This window comes from Tamandua tetradactyla, chromosome 7 (genome assembly GCF_023851605.1).
Source record: "Tamandua tetradactyla isolate mTamTet1 chromosome 7, mTamTet1.pri, whole genome shotgun sequence".
Taxonomy (NCBI): domain Eukaryota; kingdom Metazoa; phylum Chordata; class Mammalia; order Pilosa; family Myrmecophagidae; genus Tamandua; species Tamandua tetradactyla.
In genome coordinates this window covers 62,872,834-62,889,170 of record NC_135333.1, presented here as the reverse complement: position 1 = coordinate 62,889,170, position 16,337 = coordinate 62,872,834, and the positions used below count along the sequence as shown (strand labels likewise).

At 36.9% G+C, this 16,337-nt stretch overlaps 1 protein-coding gene and 1 pseudogene across 17 annotated transcripts in view; both read left to right on the top strand.

The window, feature by feature from the left end:
* Positions 1-16,337, top strand: part of ERC1 (ELKS/RAB6-interacting/CAST family member 1) — a 755,438-nt gene that overhangs the window by 573,156 nt on the left and 165,945 nt on the right. The gene's annotated exons all lie outside the window — the stretch shown is intronic.
* LOC143691321 (V-type proton ATPase subunit E 1-like) lies at positions 1,401-9,702 on the top strand (annotated as a pseudogene).

Below are 16,337 nucleotides of genomic sequence, written 5' to 3'. Positions count from 1 at the left end.
TATTCAATAAAAAATAAAACTTCTTCCTCTGCACCACTATAAACATTAAAACAGGCTGATGATAATATTCAGTTTTATTTGAAAAGAATTAAATACAAATAACATTTTCCACTCATTGTTCTCACCTTTGGAATGGTTTTCAACTTCCTAATCTTAAGCTCTACTTTAATCATCACTTCAAGACTCATCTTCGTATTTTGAAATTTGTTAGCCATGAAATCAGTTTGTTTGTTTGTTTTCTTATTAGCAGAATTACTCTGTGCTTTATTTCTGTCACACACCTTCCTTTGGGCATGAATTGAAACAGTTGAGGGGGGAAGGAAGAGAGAGAGCAGAGAGATTGAAAAAGAGAAACTGTTTACTCACTGCACTGTAGTTGAATACTATTTATCCTTTTTTTTTTAACTTTTTTATTGTATAATAAAACATATATACAAAGCAAAGAAGGACGAAAGCATTAATTTTCTGAGCACTCTTCAGCACATAGTTAAAAGACAGATCCCAGAGTTTGTCATGGGCTACCATACCGTCCTCTCAGATTTTTCCTTCTAGCTACTCCAGAATCCTATTTATTTTTTACTCTGAACCACGTTATTCTCATTAGTATGGCTTTTTCCTTAAACATAGAAATTCCCATTCTGTAACTGTAGTTGTCTTATTTCCTCTTGCTTTTTGAAGCAGTTTGGTACAATGGAAATACTATTAAACTAAATGTCAAGAGACCTGAACTCTAGCTCCAATTCTGTTGATACCTATCTGTATAATCTTGAGCAATATTACCACCATCAGCTAATATACCGCACTTTAGTTCACCACTCACTATTCAGATCCCTTATAGCACCTACACTAGGGCTAGGTGGGCCAGACAGATATCATAAATAAAAGTGAGCAGGTGGTATAAGCCAGTTGGAGAGAAAGAATATAGATGAACTAGGAGCCACATGCCCTGTCTAAAGAGCACAGCCACCTTTCATTCCAGCTGGTTGTGGCCATGAAAGAAATGAGCCCAGTATTACCCAGGTATCCATTTATCCTTTCATAATCCAGACTTTTATATAAGTCTAAGTGTGGGTAACTAATTTATTAATTTTGTTTTTAATCTAATAAACCTGACTAAATCAGACCACAGGCTGCCTAACTTAACCATTCTAGGCTTTATCTTCCTTGTTTATAAAATACTGGCTAGTTAGAACAAATGAATTCTGAGGTCTGAAATTCTTTATTTTCCATATTTTGACAAATCAGCATATTTACATATTTCTGTATTGTCTGCTAATTGCAATACTGGCAATAGTTTTAAAAGAAGTAAAGTATAAGAAATATATATATATATATAAGAATTGCTTAAATCCATCTATAGAAATTGCTTATTTTATAAAGGTAAAATGTATTATATTTTGAAGTTGGGGGGGAAATCCTCATTTCTCACTAACTTTTACATCTGTTTTGAATCATACAGAGAAGTTAGTCATATTTTGATGAGATCTGCTTGATGGTAGTAATTGAAGTCCAGAGGTTGGAAGATGTGGGGATATCTGAACCTGGTCTCCCTTCCTCTATCTGTTCTGTCTTTTTTTGTCATTAATTCCAGATGTGAGAAAATTCTTCATAAAAACCTGATGTCTCTTCCTTTTCTTCTTTTCTAGTATCAAATCTAACTTGCCATTCCTATTATCAGACTGCTGCCTTTTATGATGCCACAGGGAACTTATAAATCTTTTGGATTTTCTGATCTCTCTTGAATTGTCTCAATACAAATAAATCAATCTAGGTTTCCTGCACCCATGTTTTTGCCCCTCCTTCTCCTATACTTACCTCTTCTTCTGTAGCTGCCAGATAGTGTGATTTATAGCTATGTTTCTCGTGCTCATTGACCTTGGTCTGAGGATCTCATTAAGCATAAGTAAAACTAGAAAGATTAGTTAGAGGATTTTTTTTTCCCCTGTGAAACTTCTCTTGGTGATAAACAAGACCAGTATTTCCCTTCTGCCTCTTTAGATTTCTCTGAATTAACAAAAGTATTAACTAAATGTGAATTTAGAGTTAAATGATATTTGCATTCATGAACAAGAGGAATGATATATAGAATAGAAAATAAGGTGTCACAGAGTGCCTTGTTAGCAAACTAGAATTTAATGACCAAATTAAATCATCTGTATTACATGGCTTTCAAGAAGACAATATTCATGTCATTAATTGCTTTGTGGATAATAATATCTAACATATTGATCCAAGCCCTTTTTTGAGTGCTTTGCATGAATTAATTCATTTAACCTCACAAAAACCCTATGAAAGGCTGCCAGGGGTGGGGGAGGATGAGAAAGGGAAATTACTGTTTCAGTGAGTATAGAGCTTCTGTCTGCAGTGATGAAAAAGTTTTGATAATGATGGTGGTGTTGGTAGTGTGATATTCAAATGTAAAGTCACTGAATTGTACATATGAGTAGTTAAAATGGGAAATCTTGTGTTGTATACATGTGACCACAATAGACATTTTTTTTAATTAAAAAGAAAAAAACCAACCCTGTGAAGTAGCAATTTTCTCATTTTACAGTTGAGACAGTGAGGGGAAAACGTTAAGTAAATGTCCAAAGTCACATAATTAGTAAGTGACAAGCTAGGAGTCAAATAAATCATGACATTCCAGAGCTGGCACTCCTAATTACTACACCAAAATGCATCAGTCATTACATGCTTTTGACAAGAGATTTCAGTAGCCTTCAGCCATATTATTAATGGACCCATGGTATTCTATTGTGGAAGATAGTATTTTAACCTATCCCTACTTTAAATTACAGTGAAAATATGTAAAGTATCATAAAGAACTGCCTCCAATTTTTTTTCCTCTAATTTATTGTTTTATTTGTGGTAAAATATATACAACATAAAATTTGTCACTTAAACCATTTGTGAAGTATGCAATTCAGTAGTATTAATTACATTCACAATGTTGTACAACTATAACTGCCATCTAGTTTCAGAATTTTTATCATTCAAAAGAAATTCTGTCTCTTCTTCATCTTCTATCAAAAGATGTCTTCTCTTTTCAACATTTATTTTAGAAATTGTTGACTGGAATAAAGAATAGCATTAGATCACGAAGGATGGTGCATTCATTTTTAAGTAGCCAAGTTTGAAAACCAATGTGCTAGTAACCTGAAATCACTATCACTGATAATTGTGCTATTAAAATACTGCTACTCATTCCTTCTACCACCCTTTTCAAATCCAAATTTGATATTCTTAACCACCTGGCTAGCATTGTTTTCACCATGGCCTTCAGCGATGCTGATGTGCAAAAGCAGATTAAGCATATGATGGCTTTCATTGAACAAGTAGCTAATGAAAAAGCAGAAGAAAGAAATGCAAAGGCAAAAGAAGAGTTCAACATTGAGAAAGGTTGACTTGTGCAAAACCAAAGACTGAAGATTATGGAATACTATAAAAAGAAAGAAAAGCTGATTGAGCAGCAGAAGAAAATTTAGATGTCCAATTTGATGAATTGAACAAGGCGCAGAGTTCTCAGTGCCAGAGATGACCTTATTACAGAACTACTAAATGAAGCAAAACAGAGACTCAGCAAGATACAACCAGGTACCAAGTGCTGCCAGATGGACTGATCCTTCAAGGTTTGTACCAGTTGCTGGAGCCCCAAATGTTTATTCGTTGCAGGAAACAGGATTTTGCTCTGGTTAAGGCTGTGGTGTTAAAAAAGAAATTCCTATGTACAAAATTGCCACCAAAAAAAGATGTTGATGGGGCAATGTGATGGTCGCTCAGTGGCAGGATTCTCTTCTGCCATGCTGGAGACCCGGGTTCGGTTCCTGGTGCCCGCCCATGTAAAATAAAAAATAAAAAAGATGTTGATGTTCAGATTGATCAGGAGTCCTACTTGCTGGAGGATATAGCTGGTGGTGTTGAGATCTATAGTGGAGATCATAAAATAAATGATCCTAGAAAGTAGGCTGGATCTTATAGCCCAGCAGATGATGCCGGAAGTACGGGGAGCCTTGTTTGGTGCAAATGCCAACAGGAAGTTTTTGGACCAAGCCTTTGGGAGTTGTAATTCATTCCACTCTTCTGCTGCTATGATATGAAAGTTTCTGATATTTGAAGAACCAAGATTATTTATTTAACTTCCTCTTTGCTATTCTAATATTGTTAAGTACTTATCAATGAAATACCCTTCGTTAGGAAATGCCCTTGGCCTAGTTGTTAACAATGGAGAAAGTTTCACTTAAAATGATCAGGACCCTACCTTGAGTTCATTTAAAACTAATACAGCTCTCTATTGATTCTGCAGCATGAAGGTGAAGAATTGGTTAGTGGTTGCATGAACTTCCCTGAGTCTTCCACTCTTTTCTGGCTCTTGCAATCTAGTCTAGAGAGTGATATGTCTGATATTTTGTCTTTATGTTTAAAAACTCATGTGGGGCATGCATTCCTTTCAGCTATAGTAGCTTCACTGTTAACCCCTCTGAGCCTAGAAATTTTCCTTATGTGTAAATGTGATTTAAAATCTAAGCCCTGAAAATGAGCTTTGTTTATTAAAACAAAAAGTTTGCGTGGCTATAACTGTTGGTTTTCTTTGTTTGTTTTGTCAAGGCACTGCAAGTTAATGATTTAAAGTGTTAAGTTCTTACTGAGCTACCTAGAAAAGAGCCATTTCCATTATCCATCTTCTGCAAAAGTTTTACCGCTTTATTGAGAGAATACTTTTATTATCTTTAGCAGACAGAAAAGAAAGGAAACTAAGGGTTTGGGGAAGTTGCTTAGTGCTAAGCCTAAATATTTTCACAAAGCCCTTTTCTTTCTCCCACTGCCCATTTATTTTTTCCTCAGATGACTGCAGGAGCTGCCCAATGTCTTACAGCTGATAAATAGCAGAGCTAGAATTTTAATTTGGGTCTGTCTGACTCTGTCTCATCTTAGTAGAGAAACCATCCTCTTCCTTAGTAGAGCACCATCTTCTTCCTCCCTAACCTGAGTTTTAGATTAGATGGGGATTATTGCCAATAAATTCTGGAACAGGTATTTTGTTCATAGAACTTGACCCCTTTTGTGTGACATTATTTCTCTTCTCTAGAGCAGGGGAAAGGAATTGAGGTGCATGAGAAAAACTCTACCACAGCAAACTCAGTTCTTAAGATGGTGCAATTATTTAGTGATAGACTCAAGACTCCAAACCCAGTGTTGAACTGCACTACACAAACAATGAGCCCTAAGTTAAACCATGGACTATAATTAATGGTACCATTACAAAAATGTGCTATCATTAATTGCAACAAATGTTCCAAACCAATGCTAAGTGTTAATAATAGGGTGGTATATGGGACTCCTGTATGTTATGCATTACTGTTCTGTAAGACATAAATTCTCTAATAAAGAAGAAAAATCACCCACCCTAAAAGAAACTACTGCTACTATCACTCATATATAGGCACATACATGCAAATCTGGCCCCAAAGTACTTCAAAGTATTTGTTAAGTTATCTTTTGGCCACCAGTATTTAATTTTAAGAATTCATAAATTTGCATTCTCAAGAAAAATTCATACAGGTAAGAGAGCTAGAAAACTGTTATTGAAAAGCGCCTCTAAAAGTGTGGCCATCAGAGAATAACCACCTGTCATACCTAAGGTTCAGGATTTCCCCCCCCCCCCCCCGAATTTCAGAATTCTTATAAAATAAAAGAATCTAGCCAAATACCTGAACAGTTGAGTCTCAGTACTAAAATAGTATTTTTGGTCATTGGTTTTCAAAGTAGAGAATGCTTAAAATAAACTTTATGGTATTGCCAATCTTATTTCTGAATACTACATTCTGTATTGGATATGATGTTTTGATGTTTTTCCTGGACTTGTATAAAATTGCAACTTACTATAGTCAAATCTAAAATTATGAGATCTTTGGAAACGATTTTGAACATGTACATTCAGGGCATACCTAACTTTTAACTAGCTGTTGAATCATCAGAAATATACAGAGAGATTGAATGGATATTACTACATTTAAATATACATATTCTCTTCACGTTGTACCCACATTGCAGACTGGAAGCCAATACAAACTGTCTACTGAGACCCAGATTCTAAAACACACTTAGGAGCCTGGTTGACCTTTTGGTGGTCTAGTCAATTGCCTAAAACCAATTACAGGCCACCATTTCCTCATATCCCTCTACTCTGCTGTGTTCAACTTATAGTAATTTCAATATCTGCTAAATGGAAGACCTCTTTTAAAAAAAAAAAAGTGGGGGGCATGGGGTGTGTGAGTTTTTCTTTTTTCTTTTTATTTCTTTTCTAGAGTGATGCAAATGTTGTAAAAATTATCATGGTGATGAATACACAACAATGTAATGATATTGTGAGCCACTGATTGTAAACCATGTATGGACTATTTCCAAGTGAAGATTTGTCAATAAGTACAAGACTCTTAAAGTCAAGTTAATATTTTGTGACAGTTTTCTTCCTTTATTAATTAGATAAGATAGCCAGCTAGAATTATATGCTAGAGGAAATCAAAGTATTCAAGACTGGTTCTAGTCTAGCTAATTGCCATCTCAAACTCTATTTGTATATAGACATTAAGATGTGGTCATGTTTCCTAATCATGCATTGCCCTCTGTTTCAGTTTGCTAAGCTGCTCAAAGCAGATACCATAAATTGGGTATTTATTAGTTTTTAACAGTGGGAATTTATTAGCTTGTAAGTTTATAGATTTTTTTGTTTCTTTGTTTTTCTTAGAGTCTAGAAATAACAAATCTCAGGAATAAATGTGACTGTTATAAGAGCTTACAATCTAGGCCCCAATTTTCTTATAAGTGTTTTCTAAAAGAGACCATACACTATTTGTCTTTTTATTTCTGGCTTTTTCTGCATAACGTAATGTTCTCAAGTTCATTCACCTCATTGTGTACCTCACAACTTCTGTCCTTTCTTTAGCCACACCATGTTCCATCATATGTATATGCTACAGTTAGCCTTTCTGGTTCTCAATGTATTGATTTGCTAATGCTGCTGGAATGCAATATACCACAAATGGAACAGCTTTTAAAAAGAGAATTTAATGATAAAAGTTTAAAGGTATAGTATCAAGAAAATGTCCAAACTAAGGCACCAACAAGAGGTTACCTTCAGTCAGGAAAGGCTGACGCCATCTAAAATACCTCTGTCAGTTGGAAAGGCACATGGCTAGCATCTACTGGTCCCTTTTCCTGGGCTCTGTTGCTTTCATCCTCTGTTTCCTGTGGGGGTTCCTCACTTGGTGTGCTGGTTTGAAAGGATGTATGTACCCTAGAAAAGCCATGTTTTAATCCTAATCCCATTTTGTAAAGGCAGCTATTTCTTCTAATCCCTATTCAGTACTGCATGTTGGAAATTTCCATGGAGATGTGACTCACTCAAGAGTGGGTGTTAAACTGGATTAGGTGGAGACATCTTTCCACCCATTCTAGGTGGGTCTTGGTTACTTTACTGGAATTCTATAAAAGAGGAAACATTTTGGAGAAAGAGGGAGATTCTGAGAGAGCAGAGAATGCCGCAGCACCACGAAGAAGAGAATCCACCAGCCAGTGACTTTTGGAGATGAAGAAGGAAAACGCCTCCCAGGAGCTGGCGCGGAATCTAGCAGATGACGCTGTGTTCATCATTTCATGTGCCCTTCCAGCCGAGAGAGAAACCCTGACCGTGTTCGCTATGTGCCTTTCCAGATGAGAAAGAAAAAACCCTGACTATATTCACCATATGCCTTTCCATTTGAGAGAGAAACCCTGAACTTCATCGGCTTTCTTAAATCAAGGTATCTTTCCTTGGATGCCTTAGATTGGACATCTCTATAGACTTAATATAATTGGGACATTTCTATGACCTAAAAACTGTTAACTTGCAACTTATTAAATTCCTTTTTTTTAACAAGCCAGTCCGTTTCTGGCATATTGCATTCTGGCAGCTGGCAAACTAGAACACTTGGTATCTGTGGGCCTTCACTTAGCTCCTTCAGGACACAACTCTTGGCACTGGCTTGTTTAGCATCACATTGGAAGGCAAATGGCGACTCCTGCTGTGCTCTCCATTTCCAAACATCTGGTTCTCATGTTGGCTCTGTCAGCTCTGAAGCAACTGTTCTCTAGGTGTCTGCATCTGCTCTGAAGTTTCTCCAAAATGTTTCCCCTTTTAAAGGACTCTAACAAACTAATCAAGACCCACCTTGGATGGTGGGGGTCACATCTTCAGCTAATCAAAAGGTCACACCCACAATTGGGCTTGTCACATCTCTGTGGAGATAATTTAATCTAAGATTTCCACCCTACAATATTGAATCAGGATTAAAAGAAATGGCTGCCCCCCCCCCCCACAAGATTGGATCAGGACCAAAGCATGACTTTTCTGGGGTACATAATAGTTTCAAACCTGCACACTCAGTCATTGTACCATTTGGCCACCTCCATCCATTGGGCATCATAGATAATGTTCAAAATAAGCAATCCACGTCTCACGGTATCCTCACTTAGTTGTACAATCATCATTTTCAGCATTAGATGATTTTCAGTGCTCCAAAGAGAAAATTAAAATATGAACACACCTTTAGCAAAAAGAAAATACAATACTCACCTTAACTCTTGTCCCTCCCCCTCCAATTGTTTACCTACTAGTATTGCTATGTTGCTGGTGATGTCTCTTAAATATAGGCCATAGGATGCAATAGTAGTTTTCCTCCTATACCCCTGTATCATTGACTCATTGTTCAAGATTCATACCTTTGAAGTAGTTTTAATGCAAAAATTTATTTATATTTTTCATGTTAATCAGTGAAATACATGGCTCTATATAACCCCTTTCAATCATATTCACCTTCCATATAGCAATATTACTTATAAACCCACTAATAAACTACCATCGCTTCTATCCATTTTCATACATTTGAGTTCAACCTTACTAGTAGCCATTCCCTCGCTCTAGCCTCTGTGTATGTTTAGGTCCCCTATATTCTACACTATAAGACTCTGAGTTTTCCTTTAGCAGGGTCATACTAGTGAGATCAGGTAGCATCTATCCTTTTGGGTCTGACTTATTTCACTCAGCATATGTCCTCAAGGTTTATCCATATTGTCATATGCTCTTTTCACCTTACTACTGCATAATATTCCATCATATGTATATACCAGATTTTATTTATCCACTTGTCTGTTGGTGGACACTTGGATTGCTTCCATCTTTTCACAGTTGTAAATAATGCTGCTATGAACATTGGCATGCAATGAGTATATACCAAGGGTATACCAAATGGTGGTATTGCCAGGTAATAGAGCAACTCAATATTTAATTTTCTGAGGAACCCCCAAACTGTCTTCCACAGTGGCTGTACCATTATACATTCCCACCAACCATTGCATAAATGTTCCAATTTCTCCACATCCTCTCCCAACATTTGTCATTTCCTGTTTGTTAAATAGTAGCCATTCTTGTAGGTGTGAGGAGATAATCTCATTGTAGTCTTGATTTGCATTTCCCATATAGCTAATGAAGATAAACATCTCCTCATGTGTTTTTTAGCCATTTGTATTTGCTTTTCGGAAAAATGTCTATTCATATCTTTTGCTATTTTATAATTGGGTTGTTCTTTTGTTGTTGAGTTGAATGATTTTTTTATATATCCAGATATCAATCCCTTATCCAATATGTGGTTTCCAAATATTTTCTCCCATTGAGTTGACTTCCTCATTACATTTTTTTTATTTTTTTTATTTTTTTTTTTTATTTTTTATTTTTATTAATTAAAAAAAGAATTAACAAAACAATTAGAGATCATTTCAATGTACATGTACAATCAGTAATTCTTAATAACATCACATAGTTGCATATTCATCATTTCTTAGTACATTTGCATCGATTTAGAAAAAGAAATAAAAAGACAACAGAATAAGAATTAAAACAATAATAGAAAGAAAAAAAAACAAAAAAAACAAAAACAAAAAACCTATACCTCACATGCAGCTTCATTCAGTGTTTTAACATAATTGCATTACAATTGGGTAGTATTGTGCTGTCCATTTCTGAGTTTTTATATCCAGTCCCGTTGTACAGTCTGTATCCCTTCATCTCCAATTATCCCTTCTCTTTTTTTTTTTTAATTAACAGAAAAAAAGAAATTAACCCAACATTTAGAGATCATACCATTCTACACATGCAATCATTAATTCTTAACATCATCACATAGCTGCATGATCATCATTTCTTAGTACATTTGCATTGGTTTAGAAGAACTAGCAACATAACCGAAAAAGATATAGAATGTTAATATAGAGAAAAAAATAAAAGTAATAATAGTAAAATCAAAACAAAACAACACAAAACAAAACAAAAACCTATAGCTCAGATGCAGCTTCATTCAGTGTTTTAACATGATTACTTTACAATTAGGTATTATTGTGCTGTCCATTTTTGAGTTTTTGTATCTAGTCCTGTTGCACAGTCTGTATCCCTTCAGCTTCAATTACCCATTGTCTTACCCTGTTTCTAACTCCTGCTGAACTCTGTTACCAATGACATATTTCAAGTTTATTCTCGAATGTCCGTTCACATCAGTGGGACCATACAGTATTTGTCCTTTAGTTTTTGGCTGGATTCACTCAGCATAATATTCTCTAGGTCCATCCATGTTATTACATGGTTCATAAGTTTATCTTGTCTTAAAGCTGCATAATATTCCATCGTATGTATATACCACAGTTTGTTTAGCCACTCTTCTGTTGATGGAGATTTTGGCTGTTTCCATCTCTTTGCAATTGTAAATAATGCTGCTATAAACATTGGTGTGCAAATGTCCGTTTGTGTCTTTGCCCTTAAGTCCTTTGAGTAGATACCTAGCAATGGTATTGCTGGGTCGTATGGCAATTCTATATTCAGCTTTTTGAGGAACCGCCAAACTGCCTTCCACAGTGGTTGCACCCTTTGACATTCCCACCAACAGTGGATAAGTGTGCCTCTTTCTCCGCATCCTCTCCAGCACTTGTCATTTTCTGTTTTGTTGATAATGGCCATTCTGGTGGGTGTGAGATGATATCTCATTGTGGTTTTGATTTGCATTTCTCTAATGGCCAGGGACATTGAGCATCTCTTCATGTGCCTCTTGGCCATCCGTATTTCCTCTTCTGAGAGGTGTCTGTTCAAGTCTTTTTCCCATTTTGTAATTGGGTTGGCTGTCTTTTTGTTGTTGAGATGAACAATCTCTTTATAAATTCTGGAGACTAGACCTTTATCTGATATATCATTTCCAAATATTGTCTCCCATTGTGAAGGCTGTCTTTCTACTTTCTTGATGAAGTTCTTTGATGCACAAAAGTGTTTAATTTTGAGGAGTTCCCATTTATTTATTTCCTTCTTCAGTGCTCTTGCTTTAGGTTTAAGGTCCATAAAACCGCCTCCAGTTGTAAGATCCATAAGATATCTCCCTACATTTTCCTCTAACTGTTTTATGGTCTTAGACCTAATGTTTAGATCTTTGATCCATTTTGAGTTAACTTTTGTATAGGGTGTGAGAGATGGGTCTTCTTTCATTCTTTTGCATATGGATATCCAGTTCTCTAGGCACCATTTATTGAAGAGACTGTTCTGTCCCAGGTGAGTTGGTTTGACTGCCTTATCAAAGATCAAATGTCCATAGATGAGAGGGTCTATATCTGAGCACTCTATTCGATTCCATTGGTCGATATATCTATCTTTATGCCAATACCATGCTGTTTTGACCACTGTGGCTTCATAATATGCCTTAAAGTCAGGCAGCGCGAGACCTCCAGCTTCGTTTTTTTCCCTCAAGATGTTTTTAGCAATTCGGGGCACCCTGCCCTTCCAGATAAATTTCCTTATTGGTTTTTCTATTTCTGAAAAATAAGTTGTTGGGATTTTGATTGGTATTGCATTGAATCTGTAAATCAATTTAGGTAGGATTGACATCTTAACTATATTTAGTCTTCCAATCCATGAACACGGTATGCCCTTCCATCTATTTAGGTCTTCTGTGATTTCTTTTAGCAGTTTTTTGTAGTTTTCTTTATATAGGTTTTTTGTCTCTTTAGTTAAATTTATTCCTAGGTATTTTATTCTTTTAGTTGCAATTGTGAATGGGATTCGTTTCTTGATTTCCCCCTCAGCTTGTTCCTTACTAGTGTATAGAAATGCTACAGATTTTTGAATGTTGATCTTGTAACCTGCTACTTTGCTGTACTCATTTATTAGCTCTAGTAGTTTTGTTGTGGATTTTTCCGGGTTTTCGACGTATAGTATCATATCGTCTGCAAACAGTGATAGTTTTACTTCTTCCTTTCCAATTTTGATGCCTTGTATTTCTTTTTCTTGTCTAATTGCTCTGGCTAGAACCTCCAACACAATGTTGAATAATAGTGGTGATAGTGGACATCCTTGTCTTGTTCCTGATCTTAGGGGGAAAGTTTTCAATTTTTCCCCATTGAGGATGATATTAGCTGTGGGTTTTTCATATATTCCCTCTATCATTTTAAGGAAGTTCCCTTGTATTCCTATCTTTTGAAGTGTTTTCAACAGGAAAGGATGTTGAATCTTGTCGAATGCCTTCTCTGCATCAATTGAGATGATCATGTGATTTTTCTGCTTTGATTTGTTGATATGGTGTATTACATTAATTGATTTTCTTATGTTGAACCATCCTTGCATACCTGGGATGAATCCTACTTGGTCATGATGTATAATTCTTTTAATGTGTTGTTGGATACGATTTGCTAGAATTTTATTGAGGATTTTTGCATCTGTATTCATTAGAGAGATTGGTCTGTAGTTTTCTTTTTTTGTAATATCTTTGCCTGGTTTTGGTATGAGGGTGATGTTGGCTTCATAGAATGAATTAGGTAGTTTTCCCTCCACTTCGATTTTTTTGAAGAGTTTGAAGAGAATTGGTACTAATTCTTTCTGGAACGTTTGGTAGAATTCACATGTGAAGCCATCTGGTCCCGGACTTTTCTTTTTAGGAAGCTTTTGAATGACTAATTCAATTTCTTTACTTGTGATTGGTTTGTTGAGGTCATCTATGTCTTCTTGAGTCAAAGTTGGTTGTTCATGTCTTTCCAGGAACCCGTCCATTTCCTCTAAATTGTTGTATTTATTAGCGTAAAGTTGTTCATAGTATCCTGTTATTACCTCCTTTATTTCTGTGAGGTCAGTAGTTATGTCTCCTCTTCCATTTCTGATCTTATTTATTTGCATCCTCTCTCTTCTTCTTTTTGTCAATCTTGCTAAGGGCCCATCAATCTTATTGATTTTCTCATAGAACCAACTTCTGGCCTTATTGATTTTCTCTATTGTTTTCATGTTTTCAATTTCATTTATTTCTGCTCTAATCTTTGTTATTTCTTTCCTTTTGCTTGCTTTGGGGTTAGCTTGCTGTTCTTTCTCCAGTTCTTCCAAATGGATAGTTAATTCCTGAATTTTTGTCTTTTCTTCTTTTCTGATATAGGCATTTAGAGCAATAAATTTCCCTCTTAGCACTGCCTTTGCTGCGTCCCATAAGTTTTGATATGTTGTGTTTTCATTTTCATTCGCCTCGAGGTATTTGCTAATTTCTCTTGCAATTTCTTCTTTGACCCAGTCGTTGTTTAAGAGTGTGTTGTTGAGCCTCCACGTATTTGTGAATTTTCTGGCACTCTGCCTATTATTGATTTCCAACATCATTCCTTTATGGTCCGAGAAAGTGTTGTGTAAGATTTCAATCTTTTTAAATTTGTTAAGACTTGCTTTGTGACCCAGCATATGGTCTATCTTTGAGAATGATCCATGAGCACTTGAGAAAAAGGTGTATCCTGCTGTTGTGGGATGTAATGTCCTATAAATGTCTATTAAGTCTAGTTCATTTATAGTAATATTCAGATTCTCTATTTCTTTGTTGATCCTCTGTCTAGATGTTCTGTCCCTTGATGAGAGTGGTGAGTTGAAGTCTCCAACTATTATGGTATATGAGTCTATTTCCCTTTTCAGTGTTTGCAGTATATTCCTCACGTATTTTGGGGCATTCTGATTCGGTGCATAAATATTTATGATTGTTATGTCTTCTTGTTTAATTGTTCCTTTTATTAGTATATAGTGTCCTTCTTTGTCTCTTTTAACTGTTTTACATTTGAAGTCTAATTTGTTGGATATTAGTATAGCCACTCCTGCTCTTTTCTGGTTGTTATTTGCATGAAATATCTTTTCCCAACCTTTCACTTTCAACCTATGTTTATCTTTGAGTCTAAGATGTGTTTCCTGTAGACAGCATATAGAAGGATCCTGTTTTTTAATCCATTCTGCCAATCTATGTCTTTTGATTGGGGAATTCAGTCCATTGACATTTAGTGTTATTACTGTTTGGATAATATTTTCCTCTACCATTTTGCCTTTTGTATTATATATATCATATCTGATTTTCCTTCTTTCTACACTCTTTTCCATATCTCTCTCTTCTGTCTTTTTGTATCTGACTCTAGTGCTCCCTTTAGTATTTCTTGCAGAGCTGGTCTCTTGGTCACAAATTCTTTCAGTGACTTTTTGTCTGAGAATGTTTTAATTTCTCCCTCATTTTTGAAGGATAATTTTGCTGGATATAGGAGTCTTGGTTGGCAGTTTTTCTCTTTTAGTATTTTAAATATATCATCCCACTGTCTTCTAGCTTCCATGGTTTCTGCTGAGAAATCTACACAAAGTCTTATTGGGTTTCCCTTGTATGTAATGGATTGTTTTTCTCTTGCTGCTTTCAAGATCTTCTCTTTCTCTTTGACCTCTGACATTCTAACTAGTAAGTGTCTTGGAGAACGCCTATTTGGGTCTAATCTCTTTGGGGTGCGCTGCACTTCTTGGATCTGTAATTTTAGGTCTTTCATAAGAGTTGGGAAATTTTCAGTGAAAATTTCTTCCATTAGTTTTTCTCCTCCTTTTCCCTTCTCTTCTCCTTCTGGGACACCCACAACACGTATATTTGTGCGGTTCATATTGTCCTTGAGTTCCCTGATACCCTGTTCAAATTTTTCCATTCTTTTCCCTATAGTTTCTGTTTCTTTTTGGGATTCAGATGTTCCATCCTCCAAATCACTAATTCTATCTTCTGTCTCTTTAAATCTATCATTGTAGCTATCCATTATTTTTTCTATGTTTGCTACTTTATCCTTCACTTCCATAAGTTCTGCGATTTGTTTTTTCAGTTTTTCTATTTCTTCTTTATGTTCAGCCCATGTCCTCTTCATGTCCTCCCTCAATTTATCGATTTCATTTTTGAAGAGGTTTTCCATTTCTGTTCGTATATTCAGGATTAGTTGTCTCAGCTCTTGTGTCTCATTTGAGCTATTGGTTTGTTCCTTTGACTGGGCCATATTCTCAATCTTTTGAGCGTGGACAGTTATCTTCTGCTGCTGGCGTCTGGGCATTTATTCAGATTTCTCTTGGTGTTGGACCCAGCAAGGTTGTAATATTTTTCTGTGAAATCTCTGGGTTCTGTTTTTCTTATCCTGCCCAGTAGGTGGCGCTCGTGGCACACGTTTGTCTGCGGGTCCCACCAGTAAAAGGTGCTGTGGGACCTTAAACTTTGGAAAACTCTCGCCGTCCTGGGGGTTCGCTAGCCGAAACGGCTTGAGCCGGCCCGGGGTCCGAACGCAGGGAGGGTTGCTGGTCGCCGCAGCCAGGGAAAGAGCCCGTCCGAATTTCCTAGTCGGCCCTGGGCAACAAGCGTGGTGGGAGGGCGCCAGCGGCAGCGGCCCGCCCGAGAGAGTGCACGTTCCCCGGGAGTCACGGGGTCACCGTTCTCCGCGGCCTGGGGGTTTCTGATCCAATTCTCTCTGTTGGTCCGGGGGCTGCGCGTGGTGTGGGCGCCAGCCGTCTTTGTTTCAGGGGACCGCCTCTCCAATTCTCCCAGCCGGCCCGGGAAGGGGGAAGGGAGTAACTCCGGCCGCTTGCCACCCCGCCCGGTAAGGCCCGCGCGCCTCGGCGATCTCACCCGAGCTGCTTCTCTCAGCCAGCCAGCCGTTCCAGGATGGGGTACGCTGTCTTTTTTATCTCTGTTGTGGCTTTGGGCGCTTTCTGTATCGTTTCTACTCCCCTTTGTAGGTGTCCTGGAGAAGAAACTAAGATCCGCGCGTCTTACTAAGCCGCCATCTTCCTCCTCATTACATTTTTGACAAAGTCCTTTGAGACACAGAAGAATTTGATTTTGAGGAGTTCCCATTTATCTATTTTTAATTTTGTTCCTGGTATTTTTGGTGTAAAATTTAAGAGTCTACCTCCTGACTGGAGGGAAGTGCCTGAAAATGTAGAGCTGTGTTCCCGTAGCCATGTTTCTTGAAAA